The sequence below is a fragment of the Anastrepha ludens genome, chromosome X, assembly GCF_028408465.1.
Source record: "Anastrepha ludens isolate Willacy chromosome X, idAnaLude1.1, whole genome shotgun sequence".
Lineage (NCBI taxonomy): Eukaryota > Metazoa > Arthropoda > Insecta > Diptera > Tephritidae > Anastrepha > Anastrepha ludens.
The window spans coordinates 60595929-60604128 of record NC_071503.1 but is presented as its reverse complement, the minus strand read 5'-3'; the positions used below and the strand labels follow the sequence as shown (position 1 = coordinate 60604128).

Genomic DNA, 8200 nt, shown 5'->3' with positions numbered 1-8200 from the left:
GTGCTACCAATCACATTGTGTCATATCATAAGGTGTTAGAAAGGTGACATTTTAAGCTTCATTTAACCAAAAAAAAATTAAATTCGGAGAAGTTGAAAAAAAGTTATAGCTGTTCAAAAATGAGTGAAAATAATGAAGAAATTCGCTATATTTTCTAATTTTTGCATAAAAAAGGGAAGAATGCCACGCAAGCCACCAATGAAATTTGTGAAGTTTACGGAGACAATGCTGTATCAGTTCGTTTAGCACATCAATGGTTCGCTCGCTTCCGTTCTGGAAATTTCGATGTGAAAGATGCACCTCGCTCCGGTCGACCTATCGTTGAAAAAGTCGATGAAATGATGGAAAAGACTGACCAGGACAGTTACATAAGCTACCATGACATCGCCAAGGCACTAAACATTCATCATCAAACGGTTTTGAACCATTTAAAAAAGGCTGGTTAAAAAAGAAGCTCGATGTTTGGGTACCACATGAATTTTCTGTGAAAAATTTAATGGACCGAATTAACATCTGCGATTCTCTGCTGAAACGAAATGAAATCGAACCATTTTTGAAGCGAATGGTAACAAGAGACGAAAAGTGGATCAAATACGACAATAATATGCGAAAGAGATCATGGTGCAAGGGTGGCGAAGCTCAACAAATGGTCGCAAAGCCAGGATTGACGCCTCGAAAGGTTATGCTGTGTGTTTGGTGGGATTGGAAAGGAATCATCCACTATGAGCTGCTCCAGCCTGCTCGAACGATTGATTCTACACTTTACTGTCAACAACTGATGAGATTGAAGCAAGCAATCGAAAAAAAAACTGCCAGAACTGATCAGCAGAAAGAGCGTCGTCTTCCATCAGGACAACGCTAGGCCACACACATCTTTGATGACTCGGCAAAAACTGGGAGAGCTTGGTTGGGAAGTTTTGATGCATCCACCATATAGCCCTGACCTTGCACCATCGCACTACCATTTCTTTCGGTCACTGCAGAACTCCCTTAATGGAGTAAAGTTGGCTTCAAGAGAAGACTGTGAAAATTACTTTTCGCAAAGGTGGTCGACCAAAATGGTACATATTTGGTTTAATAAAGTTCGTTATCAATATAAAACAAAATGAGTTGAAGTTTGATTAGAAATACGAAAAGACTTTTTCGACTACCCAATAAAACGAGCCGCTCGTAGGCCAATCTTTTCGACCATTCGAAAATAGTCAGTATTTGAATATTTCGCGTTGAATTATTTTGTAATAAATAAAAGACGATTTTCTGTTTGATAACCAATGCTGGATAACCGGCAGGTTGTATTGTCAAATATTTATTGATTGATCATTAAGATATGGTCGAGTTTTTATACTTATTTTACTTATTTCTACATATTCTATAACACATGTTTACTTAACGTTTATTTAACAAATTTTAGCAACAAAGAGAAATGTAATTTGATTCCACTGAGTGTGCGGACAAACAATTTAGGCACATGCCGAAAAATGCTTGTTGTCAGCTTGTGCAGCTCATGCAATGAACCTTTGAAATATGAAGCATGCATTAATTAATTTAAAAACAACTCAGTATTCTACGTTAGGCATGTTCAACTTATAATCATACAACAATTTGCCAATACAGTAGATTCTCTTTTTATGCGGTTTTGAAATAGTGCGGTTTTTTTTTTTTTAAGAGTGTTAGTTTTTGTTTGGGTGCCGATACGCGAGTGCGCCGACTGTTTGTTTGAAGACGAAGTACCTCCTCGTTTTGTCCTCGTTCACCACCAGAACCATTCGCTTTGCCTTTTTATCCAGTTTGGAGAAGGCAGAACTAACAGTGCGGTTGTAAAGGCCGCTGATGTCAATATCATCACCATACGCCAACAATTGTACGCTCTTATAAAATATTGTGTGTGAGGGATTAAGTTCTGCTGCTCGTACGGTGCTCTCCAACATCAGGTTAAAGAAGTCACACGACAGCGAGTCACCCAGTCTGAAACCTCGTTTGGTATCAAACGGCTCGGAGAGTTTGCCACGTCCATCGCATTTCTGGAATGGCAGTGATGTCAGCCTTTACTCTCACGAGGACATCAACCAGCCGGGCAGAGGCACCTCCCCCAATAAAGGACCGGACATTTCAGGTGCATGCCCTCAAATTATTCCTTATTTCGTTTGCAGGGGTCGTCATCAGTAAAGGTAGTTCTCATCCGAGGCTTTGTTATGCTTTTCATTGAGGGGATTTTTACCACAGCTATCCAGGAATGCTTCCCCTTTTCACTTAGCTCACTCCCGAACGGGTGTTCGGAAGCTACCCAGAGGATACGTGGGCTAATCGCGGAAGTTGTGAGCTGCTTGAACCATATGTAGAAGAATCGTCCTGGCCACTCCCAAGTGAATTTTGATCAGTAACTTTCACCACTTGCGTGGACTTCTACACATGGTGCGTGACTACCATTCGGAATTCACAGAGAGAACGTAGGTTCGAATCTCGGTGAAACATCAAAATTAAGAAAAACATTTTTCTAATAGCGGTCGCCCCTCGGGAGGCAATGGCAAACCTCCGAGTGTATTTCTGCCATGAAAAAGCTCCTCATAAAAAATATCTGCCGTTCGAAGTCGGCTTGAAACTGTAGGTCCCTCCATTTGTGGAACAAAATCAAGACGCACACCACAAATAGGAGGAGGAGCTCGGCCAAACACCCAAAAAGGGTGTAAGCGCCACTTATATATATATGTACATATATATATATGAACGTACATACAAAAGTATATTCTGCACTTGTTTACGAAATATTCCTATTTCACTAATATCCGTTCACATAAAAACCGCTGACGATATGTCTAGGTGATTTCCTAAGAAAAGGCTTTCAAGTTAGTTTAAATTATAATTATAAATTTTAAAAGGTCAGTTCGTAATAAACCACAGAATAATAAAGAACACTTCAGGCAATTTGCCTGAAGTATTTAAAAAAAACTAAAATAATAATAATTAGTTTAATTTGTGTAAGTATTTTAAAAAGTTGTTTAGAAGTATGCAATATTTATATCTTATATTTTTCAATTTATGTTTCAGATCTTGGTATGATAGATGCATATGCTGCGGAAAGCGATGAAATATTGAAGTCAACCAGCAGTGGACTTGAGCTATTGTCCATGCAGTGAAGCAAGAAAACAGTACCGGTTATGGATTTCACTAGTCCCGATACGTTTGAATAGAACGCAAGTTCTTTGGTGTACGGCAGCTTCAATTGGGGGTTACATTACAAATGGATCACTTTGCCAAGAGGCACTTTGAAGGAAGTTGAACATTTTAAATGAAATTAACTAATTTCATGTACGTATTTGCGAACAAATCCACTTTTAATTTATAAATCATCAAACAGTTTTCCCCTACAGGTAAACCAATTTATATACATACATATACCTATATGTGTTCTCCTTATAGCCACGTATCTATGTTATATCATTATAACGTTAGCTTTGTGTAGTACACAACGCAGAGAACGTAAATTCATAGAGAAGGCTCAGGAATGAATGAGCCGGTTAAATGTCAAATGCTAACAAAACGCGGCTAAGAAATTTTTGTTATTTCATCATGGCCTTGGAAAAGTTTACATAAGAGAGTTAACATAGCGGAGCGTAGTCAACAGAATTAAATATAGCGTTTGCATTGAAATGTAAAATGCCATGATTTGGTGTTAGGCAAAATAAAATAACAGCAGACTTGTACATTTTTCTTCATGCTTATTTGTTCGGCATTTTGCATGCGCACATAGATTATTTCTTGTGAGATGAATAAATTAATTCTAAGTACATATATGCAAGCATGATGTGAAATTTTAACTATCAAATTAACTAAATTGTATTGATATTAAGTGTATTATCAAAATTATTTCAAAATATCGACATCATCATCGACATTCATTTACATCAAGGGTTAGTGTTCAACAATATGTTGTACTTTTTAAATTATTATGTATATTCATATATGTAGATACAACAAAGTGTTGAATACATGTAACATCTACCATCCATATTTATGTGGGCAGGAAAAAATTTTGACCTGCCTCATAACACAGCGCATATATAAAGTTAACAAATAAATATAGCAAATAAACAAACATATTCCTAATATATGCAAATAAAACTCATCTAAGCCGTATGCATTTACATATATGTATGTATGCATATGTGAATACATATGTTGGGACAATGTATGTACGGAGATGTTTCTGTTCTAAGCAAAACAATGCATATTCGCTTATACATATGTATGTACATATAACCGTATACACTCACTCTATGCCTCCAAATGCGTTTGTTTCTGAAACTAAATTTCTAAGCCTAGCGACTACAAGAACAAAATGCATCCATAGGCGCAGCTGTAACATGGCCGTTTATTTACCCGCGATGGCGCTGAACAGTTTCAAATATTAAAAATCATAACAAAAACAAATTCATTGTTAAGTTCGAGCTGATAATTTACGAGCAAAGTAAAGAGTTTTCCAATAAGAGTGGTTATTTTGATAAAAGATAAGTGGTTTCAATGCTTGTGTGGCACGTAGCGCCGTCTTGTTTAAAATAAACGTTGTTTTCAGATCAATACCATCCAATTCCGGCCATAAAAAATCGTTAATTTTCTCTCGATTTTCTCAATTCATCTCTCACTCAAGATGATTTTTCGATGGCATTCCGGATCATTTTCATGCATTTCAACGACCCAATCAACAGACTCTACGTTGTTGATGATCGGCCGGCTTGAGTTCTTGTGTTAACTTGACTTTATAGAATTAGAACCTAAATCTTTATTCAAAATACGGTGTAATGACGCTTGTGGAATGCCTGATTGCAAAAAAACGAGGAGGAATGGTCAAACTTGGGTTTTCTTCAACACTTTCGGCTACAACAGCAATATTTTCGGCTGTTCTTGAGCAACGTGCACGGGTTTTATTCTTCACATCACTAACTTGTCCCAACAACTCGAATTTTTTCATCAATTTCTGTATTTCGGTCCGACAAGGTGCTTCACGATGACCCAAAAATGTTCGAGTTTTACGAACCGTCTCTGCCAAATTTTCATAAGTTTTATAGTGAATTTTAATAATTTTAGTACGTTGTTTAAGCGTGTATCGTTCCATTCTTATTAATGGCGTAGTTTCTACTTGTCAAATATCACACAATTACAGCTTCAAAAGTGACATCTACCGAAATAGCGGGCTATTAAAAATAACACCTGTTATTGAAAAACCCTTTACTTTCATTAATATTGGGTAGTCGAAAAAGTCTTTTCGTATTTCGTCAATAGATGTCGTTGGAGTCATCTATATCCAGTGCTACCAATCACATTGTGTCATATCATAAGGTGTTAGAAAGGTGACATTTTAAGCTTCATTTAACCAAAAAAAAATTAAATTCGGAGAAGTTGAAAAAAAGTTATAGCTGTTCAAAAATGAGTGAAAATAATGAAGAAATTCGCTATATTTTCTAATTTTTGCATAAAAAAGGGAAGAATGCCACGCAAGCCACCAATGAAATTTGTGAAGTTTACGGAGACAATGCTGTATCAGTTCGTTTAGCACATCAATGGTTCGCTCGCTTCCGTTCTGGAAATTTCGATGTGAAAGATGCACCTCGCTCCGGTCGACCTATCGTTGAAAAAGTCGATGAAATGATGGAAAAGACTGACCAGGACAGTTACATAAGCTACCATGACATCGCCAAGGCACTAAACATTCATCATCAAACGGTTTTGAACCATTTAAAAAAGGCTGGTTAAAAAAGAAGCTCGATGTTTGGGTACCACATGAATTTTCTGTGAAAAATTTAATGGACCGAATTAACATCTGCGATTCTTTGCTGAAACGAAATGAAATCGAACCATTTTTGAAGCGAATGGTAACAGGAGACGAAAAGTGGATCAAATACGACAATAATATGCGAAAGAGATCATGGTGCAAGGGTGGCGAAGCTCAACAAATGGTCGCAAAGCCAGGATTGACGCCTCGAAAGGTTATGCTGTGTGTTTGGTGGGATTGGAAAGGAATCATCCACTATGAGCTGCTCCAGCCTGCTCGAACGATTGATTCTACACTTTACTGTCAACAACTGATGAGATTGAAGCAAACAATCGAAAAAAAACTGCCAGAACTGATCAGCAGAAAGAGCGTCGTCTTCCATCAGGACAACGCTAGGCCACACACATCTTTGATGACTCGGCAAAAACTGGGAGAGCTTGGTTGGGAAGTTTTGATGCATCCACCATATAGCCCTGACCTTGCACCATCGCACTACCATTTCTTTCGGTCACTGCAGAACTCCCTTAATGGAGTAAAGTTGGCTTCAAGAGAAGACTGTGAAAATTACTTTTCGCAAAGGTGGTCGACCAAAATGGTACATATTTGGTTTAATAAAGTTCGTTATCAATATAAAACAAAATGAGTTGAAGTTTGATTAGAAATACGAAAAGACTTTTTCGACTACCCAATAAAACGAGCCGCTCGTAGGCCAATCTTTTCGACCATTCGAAAATAGTCAGTATTTGAATATTTCGCGTTGAATTATTTTGTAATAAATAAAAGACGATTTTCTGTTTGATAACCAATGCTGGATAACCGGCAGGTTGTATTGTCAAATATTTATTGATTGATCATTAAGATATGGTCGAGTTTTTATACTTATTTTACTTATTTCTACATATTCTATAACACATGTTTACTTAACGTTTATTTAACAAATTTTAGCAACAAAGAGAAATGTAATTTGATTCCACTGAGTGTGCGGACAAACAATTTAGGCACATGCCGAAAAATGCTTGTTGTCAGCTTGTGCAGCTCATGCAATGAACCTTTGAAATATGAAGCATGCATTAATTAATTTAAAAACAACTCAGTATTCTACGTTAGGCATGTTCAACTTATAATCATACAACAATTTGCCAATACAGTAGATTCTCTTTTTATGCGGTTTTGAAATAGTGCGGTTTTTTTTTTTTTAAGAGTGTTAGTTTTTGTTTGGGTGCCGATACGCGAGTGCGCCGACTGTTTGTTTGAAGACGAAGTACCTCCTCGTTTTGTCCTCGTTCACCACCAGAACCATTCGCTTTGCCTTTTTATCCAGTTTGGAGAAGGCAGAACTAACAGTGCGGTTGTAAAGGCCGCTGATGTCAATATCATCACCATACGCCAACAATTGTACGCTCTTATAAAATATTGTGTGTGAGGGATTAAGTTCTGCTGCTCGTACGGTGCTCTCCAACATCAGGTTAAAGAAGTCACACGACAGCGAGTCACCCAGTCTGAAACCTCGTTTGGTATCAAACGGCTCGGAGAGTTTGCCACGTCCATCGCATTTCTGGAATGGCAGTGATGTCAGCCTTTACTCTCACGAGGACATCAACCAGCCGGGCAGAGGCACCTCCCCCAATAAAGGACCGGACATTTCAGGTGCATGCCCTCAAATTATTCCTTATTTCGTTTGCAGGGGTCGTCATCAGTAAAGGTAGTTCTCATCCGAGGCTTTGTTATGCTTTTCATTGAGGGGATTTTTACCACAGCTATCCAGGAATGCTTCCCCTTTTCACTTAGCTCACTCCCGAACGGGTGTTCGGAAGCTACCCAGAGGATACGTGGGCTAATCGCGGAAGTTGTGAGCTGCTTGAACCATATGTAGAAGAATCGTCCTGGCCACTCCCAAGTGAATTTTGATCAGTAACTTTCACCACTTGCGTGGACTTCTACACATGGTGCGTGACTACCATTCGGAATTCACAGAGAGAACGTAGGTTCGAATCTCGGTGAAACATCAAAATTAAGAAAAACATTTTTCTAATAGCGGTCGCCCCTCGGGAGGCAATGGCAAACCTCCGAGTGTATTTCTGCCATGAAAAAGCTCCTCATAAAAAATATCTGCCGTTCGAAGTCGGCTTGAAACTGTAGGTCCCTCCATTTGTGGAACAAAATCAAGACGCACACCACAAATAGGAGGAGGAGCTCGGCCAAACACCCAAAAAGGGTGTAAGCGCCACTTATATATATATGTACATATATATATATGAACGTACATACAAAAGTATATTCTGCACTTGTTTACGAAATATTCCTATTTCACTAATATCCGTTCACATAAAAACCGCTGACGATATGTCTAGGTGATTTCCTAAGAAAAGGCTTTCAAGTTAGTTTAAATTATAATTATAAATTTTAAAAGGTCAGTTCGTAATAAACCACAGA

At 38.0% G+C, this 8200-nt stretch overlaps 1 long non-coding RNA gene across 1 annotated transcript; it reads left to right on the top strand.

Moving 5' to 3' along the window:
* The first annotated feature begins 2899 nt into the window (after window positions 1-2899).
* Window positions 2900-3690, top strand: LOC128869156 (uncharacterized). The gene is made up of 3 exons (XR_008455208.1): window positions 2900-2975; window positions 3046-3306; window positions 3369-3690. It is a non-coding gene; the product is annotated as an uncharacterized LOC128869156 (long non-coding RNA).
* Window positions 3691-8200: the final 4510 nt, after the last annotated feature.